Source organism: Lactuca virosa, chromosome 1 (genome assembly GCF_052849685.1).
Source record: "Lactuca virosa cultivar CGN04683 chromosome 1, Lactuca_virosa_CGN04683_v6, whole genome shotgun sequence".
NCBI lineage: Eukaryota > Viridiplantae > Streptophyta > Magnoliopsida > Asterales > Asteraceae > Lactuca > Lactuca virosa.
In genome coordinates this window covers 245,246,590-245,268,592 of record NC_136426.1, presented here as the reverse complement: position 1 = coordinate 245,268,592, position 22,003 = coordinate 245,246,590, and the positions used below count along the sequence as shown (strand labels likewise).

At 41.7% G+C, this 22,003-nt stretch overlaps 1 non-coding gene across 1 annotated transcript; it reads left to right on the top strand.

Annotated features, from left to right (window-relative positions):
- The first annotated feature begins 14,589 nt into the window (after positions 1–14,589).
- On the top strand, positions 14,590–14,696 carry LOC145151661 (small nucleolar RNA R71). Its single transcript, XR_013732223.1, has one exon. It is a non-coding gene; the product is annotated as a small nucleolar RNA R71 (small nucleolar RNA).
- Positions 14,697–22,003: the final 7,307 nt, after the last annotated feature.

Genomic DNA, 22,003 nt, shown 5'->3' with positions numbered 1-22,003 from the left:
GAAATGGCACACAAACTGCCAAACCGCAGGCAACTAATTTTTCTTGAATTCACCAATTCCTCTAATTGGTTTCTGATACCCCATTTGGTAAAGGGCAGAGGTAATGTCCGCTATGGAAGGAGAGAAAATCTTAATGGATGGATGAACCAAAAGGTTTATGGCAGTAAGAAACTTTTCTTTGGACAGGATGACCAAGGAATCGTTAATTAGGTTGAGGTGAACTTCTTGAGGGTTTTCGATTGGGCGATAAGCGGAGAATGCACATTTGAAGAGGGTCGAGACTGGAACAACATCTGTAAAAGCGTCGAAAGGGCCAAACAGAGGGTGATTCTTGAGAAACTTGATCATCAGTTTGGTTGGAGCATTGTATGAAGAATGATCTTCAAACACTGCTCGAAAGTTGCTTGAATCAATCGTTGGAGAGTCTGAACCGGTAGGATTCACTGAGCCTGAAACCTTGGATTGTTTCTTTGATGCACCTGATTTCACTATTGTAGGAGCTTGAGAGAAGGAGTAGAAAATAGATTTCTTGAAGGATTTGAGAGGGAAGGTTCGATGTTCAGAAAGCGTAAGGTGATTTTGGGAAAAAGATGGGTTTATAAAGGGGTGAATTTTTTTTAACCCTAGGTAAAAGGTAAGGATAAGGTAAAAACGTCGTTTTGGGGTTTGGAGGGAATCTTTGAATTGGGGATAAAATCTCAGTCGCAAATAATGAAACGTTTTAAAAAAGATTTGGGAGATTTACTAAAAGAGGGTTTGCATTTAATGAAAAGTCAGACATCTATCAATGTGTCAGGTGATCGTGGGGTGAGGGGAAAGGAAGTTGTAACGGATGGGACGTGCTGGGGAGAGGAAAAGACAGATTAAGGATGAGTTTATGGAAAAACATTCTTTTTGTCATCATACCTAAAATAGGTCTGACACAAGGTTTATTCAGAAAGAGAATGAGACAGTTTCTAAAGGGAATGTTTTTTTTATTTAATGTTTTATTTAATGAAAGATCATTAAATAGCACACAAAGATTCAAGGGTTGATGAAACAGTTGAGAAGTTATCAAAATGATCGCGGATGGAAACGTCATTGCGGATGGAAACGATGAATGTCTGCAGTAAGGAACTGAGGAAAGCACTTGTACAAAAATTAGTAATAACAAACAATAGAAACCCATGAGAGATAAATATGATATATGGTTGCGGTACCTAGACTGCGGTACCAAAACCATCTATCATAAGTAACTCTCAGTTAGAACCGCAACGGAGACCAAGGATGGTCTGCGGTATCTATCAATTCAAAAAGAATTACGGGTCAGGATTCATCATTCCTAACATTTGCAGGAAGGTGTTAAGCTTTGTGGAGTCGAGCTCTTTTGTGAACACATCAGCAATCTCTTCATGAGTATGGACAAAGATGAGTTCAATGTTACCTTTCAAGATGTGGTCTTTGATGAAATGATACCGTAGTTCAATATGCTTAGTCTTGGAGTGCTGAATTGGATTGTGAGAAATAGCAATAGCACTTTCAGAGTCACAGTAGATCGGTATCCGTAGCATTCTATACCCGTAGTCCGTTAGTTGAGTTTTCATCCAAAGGACTTGAGAGCAACAGCTGGCTGCGGCCACATACTCAGCTTATGCGGTAGACAGAGAAACACAACTTTGTTTCCTTGAGGACCAGCTGACGAGTCTTCCACCCAAAAATTGACATCCTCCTGAGGTACTTTTGCGGTATAATCTGCATCCGGCGTGATCCGCATCTGTGAAAGCTTGCAGGCTGAAGTCATTGCCTGCGGAGTACCATAGACCAAGATATTTGCTTCCTTTCAGGTACCGTAGAATTTGTTTGGCTACGGTCATATGTGACACTTTTGGGTCAGCCTGATACCTTGCACATACACACAGTTGCAAAGACAATGTCTGCTCGGCTTGCGGTGAGGTACATTAGAGAGCCAATGATACCTCTATAAGTCTTGTGATCCACAGATTCTCCTAAGGGATCAGCAGAGATCTTATAACCGAAGGCCATGGGAACCTTGGCCAAAGAACAGTTGTCCATAGAATAATTCTTTAACAGTTCGGTGGTGTATTTTTCTTGATGAATGAAAATTCCTTGTGGGATTTGTTTTACTTGAAGACCTAGAAAGAAGTTAATCTCTCTATTCATGCTCATTTTGAATTTGTTGGTCATGAGCTTAGCAAATTCATTCACCATTTCTTGATCAGTTGATCCGAAGATGATGTCGTCCACATATATTTGAACAAGCATAAGGTGGTTACCATTTGCTTTTCTAAATAACGTGGGATCAATCACTCCTCTCTTGTATCCGGATGAGATAAGGAATTCAGAGAGAGTCTCATACCATGCTCTTGGGGCTTGCTTCAGATCGTAGACTGCTTTTTCAAGCTTGTAGCAGTGGTCTGGGAATTCAACATTTTCAAAACCTGGAGGTTGCTGAAGGTAAACCTCTTTTTTTAGTTCCCCATTGAGAAAAGCACTCTTAACGTCCATTTGGTGTACCTTAACGTTCTTGTGGGCTGCGTATGCTAGGAAGATCCGGATAGCTTCCATGCGTGCTACCGGAGCATACGTTTCGTCGTAGTCAATGCCTTCAAGTTGACTATACCCCTTTGCAACTAGCCTTGCCTTGTTTCTGACTATCGCACCAGATTCATCCAGCTTGTTTTTGAACACCCATCTAGTGCCAACAATATAGTGACCACGTGGCTTCGAAACGAGCTGCCAAACTTTGTTTATTTTAAATTCTTCTAACTCTTCTTGCATTGCAGCTATCCAGTCAGGTTCGAGCAATGCTTCTTTGATCGTTCTGGGCTCTACCGAGGACATAAATGCTGAGTAGTGGCAGTGATCAGATAGGTCCTTGGAAGATCGAGTCTGGATACCTGCGGATGGGTTGCCAATGATTTGACCTGGTGGGTGGTCCGTCGTCCACACGTGTAGACGGGGTTGCAGATGATCAGCAGCTGCGGTAGAGGGAATATCTTGAATATCAGAAGAATCTGCGGTTGGAGATGGCAGTTCCCCCTGGACTTGTGAACAACCTGCTGAGTCATCTTGGTCTGTTGGAACGAGAATGGAATTTTCTTGAGCAGTTGGAAGAGGTTCCCCCTGGAATGCGGATGAGAGTTCCTCTGGAACCTGAGAAGGTTCCCCCTGGACTGCAGATGGGAAAGTGATGATCCTTGGGTCTGTTCTTGTGTCAATATTCTCAATGTGTTCATCATCCGAATCCGAAGATACGTTTGATGGTAATGATTCTCTTCGGATGGGAATTTGAGCAACATCAAGTACTGGAACCTCAACGGTTGTTGCTTGATCCGGAGTAGAGCTTTCCCCCTCAACCGGAGAGGTGAAAGTATTGAGAGATGCTACTTCAGATAGAGATGGTCCAGAAACATCAGCGTGTTGTTGTTGAGCTGCGGGTGACACAAGGACTTTAGATAGTTTCGCCGTTTCAACAGGATCGAAAAGATCGTCATAATTGACTTCAACTAGATTTAAAGGACCTGAAGAGACAGGGATATCACTTTCCATGATTGCGGTGGTTTCAGTGGATGGAGGCGCATTGCGGATGTGAGAATCATCAAATTTCACATCGAAGCTTTCAATGATTAGCCTTGTACGTCTGATGAGCACTCGGTAAGCAACCTTGTTAGTGGAATAACCAAGGAATATGCCTTCATCAGACTTCGCTGCAAACTTGTTAAGCTGATCTCTATTGTTGATCACGAAACATCTACACCCAAAAATATGAAAGAAGCGAACATTTGGCTTGCGGTTGTTAAGGCCCTCATATGGTGTTTTATTGAGGCGTTTGCACACAATGCTTCAGTTTTGTAGAAAGCATGCGGTTGCTACAGCTTCAGCCCAGAAGTAGATAGGAAGGTGTGCGAAGTTGAGCATAGATCTGGCTGCTTCTACTAAAGTGCGGTTCCTTCTCTCTACTACCCTATTTTTTGTGGTGTGTAGGGAGCTGAGAAGTTGTGAGAGATGCCCTTGGACACCAAGAAGCTGTTGAGGAGATGATTAGTAAACTCGGTTCCATTATCACTGCGGATTCTTCTTACGGGAAGCTTGATCTGAAGTTCGATCTCTTTGATGAAGTTGATGAAAATCTGCGGTGTTTCTGACTTGAGTCTGAGGTAGAAGACCCATGTGAAGCGTGTATAGTCATCTACAATAACCAGTATGTATTTTTTATGATGGAGACTGGCTACGATAGATGGACCGCAGAGATCAATGTGCAATAGCTCCAGTGGTTCAGAAATTGAAGAGTCCGACTTGCTTTGGACTGTTTACCACATTCACAAGCCGGACAGAGAGTATCGTTGCTGAATTTGAGAATAAGGAGACCTCTGACTAGTTCTCATGTGACCAAGTTGTTGATGTACCTGAAGTTGATATGAGCTAGCTTGCGGTGCCATAGCCAGCTGACTTCGGATACAGCTTTGGGTAGGAAGCACAACTGCGGTCTGCCAATGATCAGAGAGACCTACAAAGGGTACATGGTACCTTCGGATCATGATTTGATCGGGCATGTGTTCCTATCACTTGTCATTACGTAGCAAAACTGATCATCAAATTCAACTCGATGTCCTGCTTTACATAGGTGGCCAACACTGATGAGATTGTGTTTAAGGCTTTCTACATAAGCAACTTTCTGAATGGAAAAGTTCCCCGTAGTGAGAACACCGTAACCTCGGATGACCCCATTCGCATTGTTGCCGAATGTGACATTTCCACCATTGCATATAGGCCTGAAATCCCGAAGGTATTTTAACCTTCCGGTCATGTGCAAGGAGCAGGCACTGTCAATTAACCATTCATCTTCTTGTTCCTCCTTGCACAAAGCCTGAGAATTACACGGTTAGTTTAGGCATCCAAACTAGTTTGGAGCCTAGGGCAATTGGTGAATTGCAGAGTGATGCATGGACCGAGTTTGCAGGGGCGGGTCTCTTGTCAACTTTTAATCCTAGTCCTGGATGTTTGTGCAAAATTGGAGTGTTGTGAGTTTTCGAAAAAGTACGAGGTTTCTGACTCCGACTAGATTTGACATAGGATGAATTTTTTTGACAACTACACTGACATTTACAAAAAGAGATTTTGTCATTTGCTCTGACATTATGCTTGGTCAGCGGTCTATAGGATGCATTGGACTTGTTACCGGTCCGAGGTTGGTGATTCCTGACATGAGTGGTGTTGGATTTTGAAAAAGTTTGTTTTTGAAAAGGTTTAGCACGTGCAAATCTTTGAGTCCTTTTCGGTGGGTTTGGTAGGATACCCTTCCACTTGTTGAAGTTTTGACGTGACTTTAAAAGTGTTGGTGTGGGTAAAATACCTTTCCATTTAGGATCATTTGAGGAATAGACCTGAAAACCATTGTTTCGAAAGGACTGAACACCCTTTTGGGTTGTGTCAGAAGAAGCAGGAATGACTTTTGAAGCTGGACTTTCCTTTTTGTTTGTTTTCTTGGAGGGAGAGTTTTTTGAAAAGTAGTGTGAGAAAAAAAAAATTCTGGACTCTTGGACTTTGGAATTCTTACATGCTTCTTATTTTTTGAAAAGATTTGTCTGTTTGTGCCTCGAGATCTAATTTCCTCTTTGAAGGCCTTTTTGGCCAAGGATTTTGTTGAACCGCAGTCATTGTTGTTCAATTGCGGTTTCCTGGAATTCTTAGAATGATTTTGAAAACGTGGGCTTGAGTCATCCGAACTTGAAGATTCTGGGATCTGAGAGCATTGACCCACTTCAAAGTTCTCTATAGGTAATTCATGATGAATCGCCTGAAGAGTCACAGTTCCTTTTACTGAGGATTCCGGTAGTGACGTTTTAACTACTGCAGAGTAAGTCTGAGTTGAGACTGCGGTGGGACTTTTGTGGGACTTTTGACTATAGTGTGATACACTGCGGTCTGAGGACAGAGGTGGAAAGTCTTTTGAGACTTCGGGGCCCTCAATGATAATTTCTTCATCAACTACGGATGATGTTTGAGAATTTGCGTAAATGGTGCCACAGATAGGGATGAGATCACTTGTGTGACCCGAAACCTCAGGCACAATTTCCTCAATGACACAATTATTGCTTAGATTGTGTAGTCTACCGAAGTGAGTTTTGATGTTTTCGGGAAAGGTCTTGTCATTGACTGGGAAATGAAATTCTCGGTCTGGAGGAACATACAGTCTTTCTTTGTTGAACCGGGGTGAGGAATCCATTGCGGTAGGATATCCATTTGACCAACCCCAATTGTATGTATTGTCCACGGTTCCATTATTCACTAAATTTTCAATAGCTTCACTTTCATTGAACAATTTTTCGATTAAAAGATTTAGGCGTATAATTTCTATCTGAGCTAAATCTGTTTGGTTCAAAGTTATCTCTAATTGTGTTTCACTTAACATTCTTGCATCTTTCTCTAACTCTAAGTCTTTTTCTAACATAGCCAATTTGAGTCTTTTGTTATCCAGGCGTCCTCTTACATGGAACATCTCTTGGGACGTAATGTTCTTCTCATCTAAGTCTTTGTTATAGTCTGTAAGGACGGCATCACACGTGTCATTAAGATCATCTATGTATGGTTGACAGTCATGCATGCTATAGTTTAGAGTTTGGATCATGAGTTTTACCTGTTCGACGATGCTTAGAGTTCCATTCTTTGCCATGTAGCAGTAGTTCTTTTGCAGCTTTGTGGACTCATCATCATCAGTAGTTGCCAGCATGCAGATTTTCCCTTTTCCTTTGACACTGCTGATGGCTTCATCTTCGTCTCCGGATGACCAAACTTGATGGTCTCTTTTGACATGGGCTACGTATGCCCTTGCCTTTTCCTTATCTTCCAACTCTTGAGCCATTCTAAGGTAGAATGCTCTATCTTTTACTACATTGGCCTTACAATCTCTTGGAAAGTGATTCTCTTTGTTGCATTTGTGACAAATCACTACATCAGTCTTGTCTTCAAAGGTAGTACCGGAGTCAGTGTTCTGAGGAGACTGCGGTACCTCCTTTGGTTGATTATTTTGAGATTACGGTGGTGGATGAGAACTTTTGGGATATTGAGGATGATTATTATGGGAACTGAAGTTACGGTTGAATGGAGGTTTGTTGAACAGTTGATTCTTGCGGAAGGAAGGAGGTGGTAGACGGTTGAACTGTTGGCTAACCAGAGCAATAGCCTTCTGAAATTCTTCTTCATCATCATACTCTGAATCAGCTTCGTATGACTGCGGTGGAGTGTCATACGACGAAGAGTAGGGTGACTGCGGTGGAACTTGTGCTATGAGAGCAAGTGGTCCTCCGAAGTCAGCATAGTCTTTGAGTACGGTGGATTCTTGTGCTTACAGCTCTCCATAGAGCTTGTAGAGTGACAAAGAGTGAATCTTTCTATCGCCTTGGACTATCATCTTAGCCGTAGTCCAATGTCTTCCCAAACCATTAAGAAACTAAAGGTTTGTTTCATGGTTACTGCGGATGGCGCCCGCATTGGATAACTTGGTGACTATCAGATTGAACCTTTTGAAGGAGTCTTCCAAATTTTCGCCGGTATGAGCTTTGAAGTTGTTGAACTCATTGAGTGCGGTAGTAAGCTTCTTGTCTTGTGCTTGTTCTGAGCCTTCGTACAGATTCTTGAGAACTTCCCAGATCTCTTTTGCTGATTTGCAATTTTTGATAATATCGAAGTTGTCAGGAGCAACTCCACACGAGATTTCATAAAAAGCAACAACATCATTTTCCATTTTATCGAGATCATCCTTGGTGGGACGGCTCATAAATGGTTGACCTCCTCCTAGTCTGGTTGTAGTGCCGTCGATTTGGACAGGTGTAAGGACTGGGACATGTGGTCCTTCTTCTACGGATCGGCATACATCTCTACCAAGTCTCCTTAAGTATATTTCCATTCTTTGTGACTAGTGATGATACTCATTTGCTACCAGTATTGGGGCTCGGTTAGAACCACCAACACTCTTGGAAACGTTCAGAGATAACGATTGTGCCATTTGAAATTGTTTTTTTTAAGAAATGAGCTTTAGTGGTATAGAAGACATTTTGAGAAATCAGAGTTCCGTTTTCAAAAAGCAACCACTATGGCTCTGATACCAATTGTTGAGAGAAAAACTTAGAGACACACTTGAACAAACGTTAGAACAAGTGGATTGCGGAATAGTTAATCTCGAAGGATCTAAAAGCTCAACAATAATATTAATAAGTTATAGTTAGATAGCTAGAGAGTTAGTTGCGGAAAAGTAAAGAAATAGAAATGACAACAATTGTTATATCAAGTATACACATAAGTTGATTCATAACAAGGAATGCATTCAAACCAAGTTAATAAGGAAGATCAAACTTAGTGATTAAGTCACAGAAGACTTGCTCCGGAGAGAGGTTATAATCAGTTATGTTCTAGGAAGAATTGAGAGTAAGAAGGGATGAGTAATAAGATAGAGAAATAGAAAATATAACTTAGAGAAATGTATTCAGAATAGATGCGTGAGTTATCCGTGTTGAATACAAGAGAATGAGCTCTTATTTATAGAGACTCATGAAGTACACTAGATTACATCTCTATGAGTAGCCATGCAAGGCATACTGGATAATAGAGTGTATTATAATAAAGACAAGTAAAGTAATCTAGCTAAGTGACTGCGGTAGGAAGAGATTCCGGTTGCGGTTGCTGATGAAGAAGCTTGACTGCGGGTGCTGTATGGCTGCGGTAGGTGAAGAGGTTACAGTAGCTGAAGTTCAAGAGGGTCACTTTTTATGATTCAACACTTTTGAATTCTTCATTTCTTTGATATGTGATATTTGATTTCTTCGAATTCACCACCTTCTTGTGTAATTATTGGTATCTTCAACTTTTTATATTTCTTCAGAATTTTTGATCTTTGATCTGCAAACTTTAATATTTCTATAGCTCCAAAAATTCTTCAACTTTTCACTTTTTGGTAATTTCTCTCTTTTTTTACATGTACTCACTTTTTACTTTTCACTCAAAACCTACATGCTTAAGCAGGGGCGCTTAACTTCAACCCTTATTGGTTAAAGATATTATTTTTCCTGGATATATTTCTGGTACAGGCTGCTAAACATATTGCATCCCTCAAACTAAACGAGGTTTTGTTTTTGACTCATGATTTCACTAGAATAAAGGAGGCCACAAATGCACTATAAAGTATATTGGCTCAACTAAACATTTGAGCTCTCATCGGATCATCCCAAAGCAACACTAGCAACTTAAGTTCAAAATATCATTACTAGACAATTTATTAGATTATTATTTCAAACCTATGAAAATTACTACTAAATTGTTGTAAATTTTTAAATTTTCCAGAATTTCTAGCAATTAACTATTTTACTCTTTCGACCCCCTACCCCACACTTATTACATATAATGCCCTCATTTTATGCATAAACTAAATTCAAAGCAATAAAAGGAAGAAAAAGGAACAGACCCCCTTGGCATAGTAGTGGCGTTATCGAACTCCAAAAGTGCGGATGAAATGTGCATCTCGAATATGAACTTCTTCTAAATAGGAACTTGGACCTTAAACTCGCGAAATATATAAAGTGCCAACAAAATACGGAATCGAAACTTCAACCTTTAATAAAGGTGGTGCAAATCTCCAAGGTGTAAATAATAATGTGGGAAAGCATACGCCACATTGTACGATAAAGAAAACTAGCCATAATACTCTTCATAATGATCTCAAGAAGAAACGTGGTGAACCATAAAGTAAAAGGTGCCAATGTACTTCAATTTTGTGAAAAATTAAGAATAACGTCGTGAAAGTAAGAAACGCGTCGTGATGTCACTTAAAAACGTATTCTGATAATCCATGACTTTTGATTCACGACGTGAATTAGTGTGCCACGTCGTGAAACCTCGGTAGTCAGGAAATAAAATTCTCCACTTCTTCTTTCAACTTGGACTTGTTACCAGCATCTTAATGAAATAAGACGCTTCTAATGCAAGATCTTAAGACTCTTTTATAACTCTACCCTCTCTCTAGACGCACCCACACTTATTTCCAATTGTGGGTCTGGACTCTTGACTTGAAACTCTAAATGACCCTTGGCTAAACGTAAACGCTCATAACTCCCGACTTCCCTTCCATGACTCCTTAAGCAAATCTGAAATTTAAACAACCAAAAGAAATACAAGAGTAACATGATAGCTTAATAAGTCTTACAAACCAAACAATTCAAAAACTAAAATATAAACCAAATCAAACTAAAATAAAATAAACAAAACGATGAATCATCTTATTTATCTTCATGAGCTCCACTAGTTCCCGCTCCATCTCCCCTTGGCATCCAAAGCTCTTCCCACATCGGGATGTACGGGCATTGAGGTGGCATGGCAGGTGGACGCACCACATTCATATGAGAGAACATGGCTTCAAGAACTTGAGTGTTGTAAGTCATCCCACCGCGAAGGTTATCCAAATAATAACCAACCCGACTTTGAAACGGTTCGGTGGGTACTCCACCCGCATATTGTTGCGCCGCTTGACGATCTCTCTCCATGTCTCCCCGGGCTCTTACATTTCTTCTTCGGGCCCGTGGTTAAGGTTGTTGCTCGGGTTGCCCATGTTGTTGCTCATCATCCTCCGGGGGTATCACAAATCCTCCCCCTACATTCACTACAACCCTCATAACACCCAAAAATTGAATTGTCAAATCGTTATCCGGGAAGTGAGTAAGGTTAAAATTAGGAGTCAAAATGTTGTAAGACCGGGTAAGGCGGGTGACTAAATGTCCACCCGTGATAGGACTCCCGGGCCTAGAGCTAGCCGCCTTCTTTCCCAAAAATCATGCAAGCATATAGGGAAGATCACAACAAACCCCTGGCGTGATGATACTCCATAAGTAAAACAAATTCTGGATCGAAACCTTATCACCATGATGCTTGTGATTGATAGAAAAAGTGACAAGGCGATGAAGGAATCGATGAATAGGACTTCGAATTTGTGCCTCACTAGTATCACGAGAATTATACTCGTGATTTGAGATAGTCCTAAAAAATTGGACATCTAAAGTTCCGGGTGTAAAATATCGAACACATCCAAGCAAGAATGGCATAAAAATGGGGATTGAGTTTCCACCTCCGTGTATAACCCCATGCGCCATGCGAACTCGCGAAGACTGCACGCGCGATAAACCCCACCCAACCGGAAAACAAGTGCCCGATTGTAATCAAAATCCATAGTTCTTTCCTCAAAGCTTACAGTAGCGAAAAACTCTACCGATAATTCTCGATAGACGGGCTCTTGCATAGCGAAAAGATTTCTCCAACCATGACACGTAAATGAAAAACCATCTCCTTCATACACCCTTGTCCGATATCGCTCCAATTCCAAAACCATGCCCACACCTCGTAGCCAACCCCAATCAACAATGGGTGCTAATGCAAACTCGCGGTTATAAATCCATCCCAACCGGTTTTCGTAAGTTGTCGACAAAGCCCGAGATAAATTTTGCGGAAAACGATACAACGGGTGAATCCTAGCCATATTAATTGGGTTATCCTCCTGCTGGACTGCCCTTCTAGGAGCCATTTTCCTGCAATGACCAAAAACAAACAAAACAAAAACAAAACATCCAAAACTGTTTATTAAAAAGCAAGCAGGAAACCTGGTCGCCCAGAATTCACGACGTGGAGTAACGTTCCACGTCGTGAAACGTATTCGGGACGTGATACTGGATCGAGCAATTTATAGTCCAAATCCAGTAAAAATCATACTTGTGGTTTGTTTATTCTACTAATCTAAGGTCATGAAAACTGAGAATACTAACCAAATCAACCAATTTTGGGATTTTTAATTCCTAAGTAAACCCTAACCACCCAAAATGCATGAAATGTAAACAATAGCAACAATTAGGGGATGATATACTTACCAAATGAAGTTAAACGACAAAAGATTCAAACAATTTATGAGAAAAAAATGGAGGAAAATCGCTGTGGGGCTTGCTTCCATTCGTGCGACAAAAACTTGATGCGACAGTAAATAAACAAATGGGAAGGTCGGTCAAAGTGTTTATGTAACTGGTCCCCCCCCCCCCCCGAGACTTTTACAGGTCACGACGTGAAAGGCAATTTCACGACGTGATTGGCTATTTCGGCTTACATTTTTCCGGGTCCATTATACTAACACTCATTGGGCTTCAGCAACTAGACTAAATGATGTCAATTCCCGTAATTCATTATAGCCCACGTCGTGAAGCTAATGTCCACAACGTGAACTTAGTCTGAACCCAAAAATTAATTTACTTAATTACATTTGTTTATTTTAATTTTTTACCACTTAATATATAAAGCACCCCACATCTGATTTGTACTAATTAAGAGATTTTAAGAAGATGAAATGATCAATTTCCTAAAAAGGCAAAAACTAAAAATAAAAAGAAAAGAAAATTCAAACCGATTTCGGGTTGCCTCCCGAGAGGCGCTTCTTTTTCATGGAGGCGTGAGCTGCACTCCGTGCCTCCTACATTGAGCTGTCAGAGGAGTCCATCACCACCTAGACCTTCTGTTCTTTCCATCGCTTCTTGTAAGCTTGAACTCGTCTAATGTACGCCTTTTTCGAATTCTCTTTTTTAGCCTTCACTTCATCTACATCGAGCTTGCGTTTGATCCCTTTAGTCTTTAATTTTCCATCATTTTTATTAAGCTCCCTAGGAATCTTTTCTTCCTTCACCAATGGACTCGTCTCCTTGGAAGTAGCCTCGTCTTCATCACTCGACAATTCATCACTTTCCTCACTCATCAAAGTTGTTGGTTTTGTGTAGGTAATGACTTCCACGAAGAACGGGACAAATGTTCTCAGTTTGGTGCGTTTGACTAGATGAATTGTCTTGATTTCTTCCTCCATGAGCTTCTCCAATTCTTCAAGATCATTATCTTCATCCATATTGAACACCTCACCTTTTACATATTCTCCTTGAAAACCATCTTGTATTCCAAAAGTCTCCTCATCATCACCAACCCTCAATGTAAGCTTGGATTCACGAACATCAACTAAAGCTCTAGCAGTATTAAGTAAAGGACGACCAAGAATAATTGGGAAATTAACATCCTCCTTTATATCCATAATCACAAAGTCAACTGGGAAAACAAATTTCCCAGTTTTAACAAGGATGTCTTCAACGATTCCCCTCGGATGAGTAACCGAACGATTAGCCATGTGGATGGTCATCTTTGTAGCCTTCATTTTCTGAATATTCAGCTTTTGATAGAATGAATATGGCATCAAATTTATGCTAGCCCCAGAATCGGCTAAAGCTTAAGTCTTCAAGTTATTACCAAACTCACATGGAAGAGTGACGCGTACAGGATCTCCCATCTTCTGAGGTATCTCTCCCAATACAACTTTTGAACTTTGTACGCTAAGAATTACTTTAGAGTTCTTCTTTAATTGTTGATGAGTGTCTATAAGATCTTGTAGGAACTTCGTGTATTCTGGAATTTTTGAAAGTGAATCGATAAAAGGGGTATTAATAGGAATACCCTTTATTTGCTAAATAAACTCCAGATGTTCCCTTTCCAGTGGACTAAGATGTGCTCGAGACGGAAACGGAAAAGGCGGTCGGTAAGCCAGAATGGATTCTAAATTTTTCTGTTCAGACCGATCCCACGTCGTGAGAATGGCGGGCTCACGACGTGAGTCTGGTGTTTCAGCAACATTTTCGTTTTCGAGCTTCGACTTCTTTGGCTTTGGTCCGGATGGCTTTGGCTCCACCTCTAGTACTTCTAAGAACTCAGAGATGGCCTCTTCGTCAGTATCAATCATCATAACATGGGAATTAGTCTTTTTTTTTTTTGGGAAATTGGGCAGATAATCTCTCATTCACCAAAGTAGTAAGTTGACCAAGTTGAGCTTCAAGGTTGTGGATGGAGGCTTGCTGATTCCTTAATGATGTTTGCTGGTCAATCATCATTTCTTGCTAATTTTTCATCATAGTTTGATGCTCCTTTATCATTATTCTTTGATCCTTCAATGCTGCATCCGTATCATCATGTCTTTTCTCTGAAGCTTCCATGAAACGAACTAACATGGTCTCCAGATCAGCTTTCTTCTCAGCTGGTGGTTGCTCCTTTTGGTAGAAGCCCCAGCCAGTCTGTCTGTATTTTTCCTCCTTCCGCTTCTTGTACTCATCGTATGGCAGCCACTCCTTCTTTGGTTTTCTCCAATCTTCATCATACTTGTCCCCACTCGAGTAGCAAACATGAGCCTTCTTGTTCCCATATTCATCCAAATGACAATCCTTAGTCAAGTGTGGCCCACTGCATCTCTCACATCCAACTCTTATTGCATGAGTTGATTGGTCCATTTGGGTCAATCTCCGGTTCATAGTATTGAGCATTGCCATCATAGCAGCCACCTCTTCAGAATGTGCACCCCCACTGCCTTTTGCTCCATCTTGTCTTGGGTTGTGGTACTCACGAGAGTGTTTTGCGAATTCTTCAACTAACTCCTTGACCTCCCTTGGATTTTTCTTCGTCAGTGGCCCTTGAGAATCAAGGAGTTGCCTTGTCATAACATTGACCCCATCATAGAAAATAGACATCTCTTGTTGAACATTAAGATCATGTTGAGGATAATTCCTTAAAAATCCTTTGTGACGCTCCCATGCCTCGTATAGTGACTCCCCTGGTTGTTGCTCAAAGTTGGCTATTGCCTTCTTGAGTTTAGCTATCTTGGATGGTGGGCAAAATTGGTCCAAAAATTGTTCACGCATCTGAGCCCAAGTAGTGATTGTACCAGGTGGAAGTGCTTTTAACCAATCTTTAGCAGCTCCCTTAAAAGTAACGGGAAGCATCCTCAGCAAGATGGTATCTCTATTAACATTCGGGACATTGAAATAATCCGCAATGTCATTGACCTCATCTAGATGCTTAAAAGCATCCTCATGATCCTTTCCATAAAATGGAACATCCTTAAGTGCAGTAAGGATGTGTCCCTTCAACTCGAATGTGGCAGTGGCAGGAATCGCGGGTTGTACTAATCCCGGACCAAAATCTTCTCGAATACGCTTCTTGTAAGCTTCCATTGACATTTCTTCAATATTCGCCATTTCGTTGGTTGAGTCATCTTCGGGTTTGCTCGTATATAGTCCAAACCTATTCTCGGACTCGTATTCAGATTCGTTTGGGATATGTATTTGATCTAAGCTTTCAATCTTGCTCTTGTTCTTTGAAGATGAACTCGATTCTCCCGTTTTCTTTCCTGAGTTCTTTGAGAATACTGACTTGAGTTATTGTAAAGGTGTCTTCTTGGGTGTTTGATCGTCTTTCATGTTCTTATCCTTCTTGTTATTAAAGGCTGACTCTGGATCTTCAAGTGGTGGCACCAAAGGTGTTTTGGAACCTCTGGTCATGAACTCCTGCAAAATAAACAAAATAAAAATGTAAAAATGAACAAAAACTAAATAAAAATTTCCTACAGACTGGTCACCACGACGTGGTAAGGGCTACCACCTGGTGTTGTCGCAGAAAACTAACAGAAAAGAAAAACAAAGAAAATCTAAAAATTACTGAACTCACGTCGTGAGCTTAAGGCTCACGTCGCGAGTCTAGTACTGAAAATAAATCCTAAGCTGAAAAAAGTAACTTTTTGCAGGTTTTACCCCACAAAAAGGATCGATCAACCTAAAGAAAATAAATCAACTAACAAATCAGCCGTTCCCCGGCAACGGTTCCAAAAACATGATGCTTACAAATAGCTACACCTAATTTTAAATTTATAACCTAACTACCTTAACTAAATAATTGCACCTAGGCAGTGTACCTAGTCAAATTATAGAATAGTCAGGTAAGTCGGGTGTCGATCACAAGGAACGGTTTTGACTAATTAATTTATCTACTACTAAATTAATCTAATTATTAACAAAGGAAGGGGTTTTATCTAATTTTTCAAGTTTAGACGAACTTAATTCTTTAAAACAAACTCAATCAATAAAGAAACACTTTTGTTAGTTCGAATCCACTTTCACTCAATAGGTTATAAATTAGCTATGACAATTACTATTGGTACCAATTGGTACCAATTAAGATAGTATTAGCAATTTAGTTCTAAATCTACTAACATTAATTAATTCATGTAAGTCTATGTATGGTCACACAATAGTTAACACAGAATCAATTATTGAATAAGATTGGAGCCATGTAAGATTGATTTGATAAACACAATTATGGTCATAATATGAGTTCTCTAGAACAGCCTAATTCAATGATCCAATTACTTATCTAAAATTGGTTTGATCTTAACTCTAATAAACTAGTGTTCACTTAATTATTAGGTATTCAAATTCATGTAGATTTGTATTCACTAACTACACAGAACAAGAAATTTAAGCAATCAAAAATTGAATCAAACATGCTAGGTAATCAACCAAACACAAGCATAATACCAACAAGTAAAGTCAAATCTAATGTATTAAAACCATGAGTTCGAGCTTCATCTAACTAACAGAAGCAGCTAGATTTAGCTGGACATACTAGCTAACAAACACAAATATCTCATATCCAAAGACATAATTAAAGTGTACCAAATTCTTAAGCTAATATGAACCTCTTCTCTCCTTGGATGCTAATAACCAATTCCAAAACTTTTCTTCTTCTCAAAATCGTCTCCAAGAACCCTCCAAGGCAGCCAAAAGTCTCTCAAGTCGTAATGGGCAAGGGTTTATATAATTATCCCAAAATTTTAGTTTCATGTTGGGCCCAATCCCTCTAATGGGCCTTACCCTAAGCCCAAACATACTCCTAGACCAAAACATCTAACTATTGATGGTCCACTAAGGCCCAAAGGCCCAAAGTCCACTACTTGGCCCAACCCGAGGCCCAAAACAATCCAAGCCCATAACTGATGAGTACGCGGGGCGTACTCCTATGTACGCTAAGCGTACTAGCTGAAGGTGGTGTACGTTGCGCGTACCTGCATGTACGCCCATCGTACTCCTCTGTTAAGCTACTTTTCCATTAAGTGCTTAATATTCTATTCCAGAAGCTACAATTACAGATCCAAGTCCTTTTCAACGTCTTAATCCATAAATTCACTGGCTTGGTGACTTTACATGACCCTGATAAGCCCAAACTCCAAAATAGCATTCCATTACCATAAAGATGATCTTAACTCATGCATGAACCCATTAAGACATTCAAGATGGAAACTTTCTACCTTAAGGACTCATTTTGAACTGAGAGTGGCAACTTTAAGTCTAGAAATCGGGTTTGAACCATAAAGTTCTTTACTTGGGACCAAAATGACTTCAAAACCACAGTACACTAGATGTAAGCATTCTTAGGTAAAGTTATTAACTTTATACCTCCAAAGAGTCCCAAATGATGATGTTATCCCAAACTTATGAGCTCAAGCTACCCCAAGTCCTTCTTTGCCACTTCCTTTTTCTTCTTCTAAGCTTGAAACCACCAGGATGAGCTTCCGAAGGTCAAGATCTCACAAGAATGAGGGGATGAGGCGTTCTAGGGTTTTTCTTGAGGGTGAGGGACTAATAAGGAGGCTAGGGTTTGAGCCATAATGTTCACTATATAGTGGTTAGCCCCCAAAATTAGGGTTTAGGATCTCTGAGAGTACGCTGGGCGTACTTCTCGTACGCTGGGCGTACTCCTCCCACAGCCGCGATCAGTTTACTCTACTACGCTGGGCATACCCCCAACTTACGTTGGGCATACTCTCACGTCTATCACCTTTCATGCATGGTCCTTCCTTTCCATCTTTCTCTTTTAAGGACCAATAATGCCAATAACTTCAAAGTGCTATAAGTCCTTCATTCTAAGTCTGTTTCCGACGAACTTTATATCCATGAAAAGGTGGCGAGAAGCCCTACACTTCTCACAACTCAAACCCTTCTTAAGACCTTCCGAACAAAAATCCATTTTCCACAAAAGCCCGTACTGCCTCTTTACCGAAATACCCCTAGGCTCCAAAACACGCACCGAACACCCGAATCACCTCTAATACATCACCCGCACCCAAATGGGCCAAGATCTTACCTTCCGAAAAGCCACAGTCCTTATAATGACCGACATTTGAGCCACAACCTTAGATTAGGAATTGATTCAGAACACGACGTTACAACTCTCCCCCACTTAAATTAGATTTTGTCCTCGAAATCATGCATCACTATCCCCGACATACCAGACAACCTGAGCAACACGGCCACAAACCCGGGAATACCCTAGCCTTCTGAAGGGAACCAAACCAACCCTCCCAGGGTTCTAGATACCGAAGATGAACGAATTCCCTGCAACCTGTTCACATCCGCTCCATCTGAAATCTAAAGTCTCTAGATGGCCTGTCTCCCTAACAGACTGCTCACATCGAATCATTGCCGAGGTCACGACACCCATCTCCCAGTTAGCTATTCAGCTTTTGATATTACTTAGTCCAACTATAAACAACTTGGTATATGCCCCAAATGACAGGCAACTCCACACATGGACCCCCTAATCGCTGAAACCACTTCAACTCATCCTGTTGCCACGTAGCTGCTCTCCTAAAGAACGACCGGGACCTTCCTAGTCCCAACTTGCCTACCAACAATCCAGAACACTAGACACCTACCCAATTGCTGAGCCAGGAACACACACATAGCAGCCCCACATGACCTCTGGAGGACACCTCGTCTGACAATAACTGTCCTATCTATACCGCTACTCACGACTCCTTCAACCCTTTGACCCAACTGACCGTGACAGGCTGACAACCTGTCACCACTGAATCCGATGCAAAGATGAATACTACTAGAACAATTGTAGTCTTACATCATACCCGGCCTCTTTCGTCCTGTCCCTTCCGGGTTCCAACATGACGTGGCCCTATTACTGATAGAACCAACCCGAGACACATCATGATGGCTTGAGCTACCATCAAACCAAACCCATTCATTACCCTGTTATACTGCATTTGATGCTCTTGACATGCTTATGCTCCCAAATCTCATCTCACTGAAACAAAATCCTATACTGAATCTGCTCGAACCCCGATTCAGAGTCCTTTCCGAAATGTGTCGATACCCCGCTACTACCTCGAGATCCATTATGCACCATAACTTCCGATTTCCCTTACCTGACCGGTAAATAGATACCCTTAGCTGATCCCCGAGACTACCAGTCTCGCACCCGGTCCAACCACCAGCTTCCCAAAAGATCAAATATTAGGACTACCCAGCTGTAGCCCTCCTGTGTCACGTACCACTTATCAACAAGATCCTGCAACTCAAGATCCAAACCCTTGACTCGACAGTCTTTACCAGTTCCATTCCGAATTCCCATAACCATCCGGGCTCGCCCACGGATATCCGATCGAATAATCATCTCCAATCCTGATTTTACCTAAGTTGTGGATTCCCCACAACCTTGCGAACAGGTCTACCCTAGCCCCAATCTCATGAAGGAGTTCGTGAATGCTATGGCTATCCTGTAGACTTACAACATTATCACCCTGACTGTCCCTTAGTGAACGCTACGGTGCCCCCATAGTCTTACAACACCTTCATACCACATGATCGCTTCCTATGTCCCTATTGCTTACCTATCAATCCGAATATATCTCTAAGTTGATCACCCATGCAGTCTATCCTCCCAACTAAACTCAAATAATGACCAGAACAATACCTGGTTCCCTCCCCCGAAGCCTGCTATAAGGTGTCAAGAAGACGGGATTCAAACGTTGGGGAGTTTCCCGAACTCCCATCCCTCGATATTTCAGTCAGCCCCTAAAGCCGCCTTTCTTCCCCAATGGGGATGCAAAACACATCCTCGTGTCACACTCGCTCCCACCCTGGATGTCTGAATTGCTCTCCCACACTTAGATTCAACTAAGTCCGCTCAACACATGAGGATTGAAGGAGTCCCAAACCCTCTCTCGCTCCGATGATCAATCTGCTGACGGTCGGTGCCTAACAAAGCTAGAACACCATGAATAACCCTTCCCAAAACAACACAACTTCCGAAAACCAGCTAGCATCTCTTGACTCCCAACCATATCAATGAATTCAGATGCTTATAATGATATGACACTCAGGTCTCGCTGTCCAAAGAACAGATGGTCTAACCAAAACCTCAACAACAATTCTCTCTTCCCTCGGTAATCACGATTGTACTTCCAAATACAATTACTCAAGTTACTGAAGACTAGTAATAACTCCCTCATACCAGCCCTTGAACCAACCCCGAGATAATTGGAGTCGGTGCACACACTGCTCCTCCCTGATCGTGAGGTAGTCGACCTCCTTGTCACCCACCTGCCCACAACGACAATATGATGGACTTGCCCCCTATGGGCAGTCCCTGCTGACGTGGCCAAACCTGCTACATCTGTAGCAACCTAGATTACCGAACAACATCTGACAATGACTCGGAGCAATCACGGTATATGCGGAATCCACTCCACGAGATACGTTCGTCTGAAGATTCCTCAAAGATTCCTCGGCATGTTGACTTGCATCTGATACTCTTGCTAACTCAGACTATAGCAGAGAACCGACCCGAGATGCAACTTGTCAACATTCCAAAATGATGCAAATCCTTGATATCCACCCGAAGGAATCCCGACCACCTCCTCCCGTGTTACCACGTCTTCCCTGAGGACATGGTGTAACTCTTCTTTCCGATCCCATTGACAATCGAAACCCTTGGAATGAACCTCCATCGTGTAGTTTCCGCAAGCGTTGCACCGAATCCGGCCCTGCTGACCTCTCCAAAGCTGATCCAAACTCCTGGACCTCTTCCCGAGATCCTCCACTATAGGCACCCGATCTGGTCTCCTCTTCTAAAGGTGATCCAAATCAATCCCTACTCTCGAGCTCTAGAAATCATATCATTCAGGGTTTCGAACCCTGACACAATCACCAGCTCAATCGTCCACGACTGAACTATAGTAGCTGAAGCAATCTCTGCCCTATACCGGCTACCAACTACCCCCAAGACATAGTCTTTACCTCCGAAAGTGAAATGGATCACACCATCAATACTTTCCGCCTGATACAAGAGATCCAAGGCGAACTCAAAATCCTGGCAGTCCTTCCGCTAACTAGCTCTCCACCGGAGCCGGGACCCAACCCTAGTCTTTCCCCTTACGTGCTCATCCACATTCTGCACGTCAGCTATCCCACATGGTCCAATCATAACCAAGAATTCTCCTTCCCGTAAGCTTCTCAGATTCTCCAAGACTCTCACCGATTCGAGTATGGGTCATGTGCTTTCAGTAGTACTAGCCCAATACTACCTTCCACACATACCCATACTTTCCTCAGTAATCCTCCCGAATCCTCTAAGTCACTTACTCCACCGGTATACTAAATGTTTTCTAAACAACAAGACAATCTCTACCGTAGCACCTCCTAGGCTCCCCCTAGGTTCCCAACTTCACCGAACTGCCCCACTAAGGTCACTAGAGCATATCCGAGGCCTTCCTAGTCTCCCAACCTCACCCTGCCCTCAGCTGCTAAGAGATTCCCATTAATGTCAACTAGCTACCTCATGAATATAGCCACATGTAGCAGAGATCAGATAATCCTTCAAGTAAAAGTCTCATCCCTAGAATGGTTGGACTCATAAAAGAGTTGCGCAATAGGGTCAAGTCCATCACTATGAGATTATCCATTATGTGCTACATGTGACTTAGCATATTCAGCTAATATCTAACTCACATTAATAAGAGTCCTACAAAGCATAAAGCAAGCAGCATTCAGGTAATCGGTAAATCTAATCAGCATACACTAGACAAGTTAGTCTATTCATCCGTATATTCCGCAAGCAGGTAACGCCTGTCACTAATCTCATCCTAGGCTCTCCCTAGGGAACTCTCCAACCTGCAAAGCTATCATCAGACATTCAGTCCAAGTACCACAACCCATGCTCTCACGTCCACTCTAAGTGTCGGCTTCCTTTATGCATGCAAATTTTACACAGTATAGGATATAAGGCCAAATACTCTAAGGCTATAAGATCCTAACCGTATAAATTTTTTAAA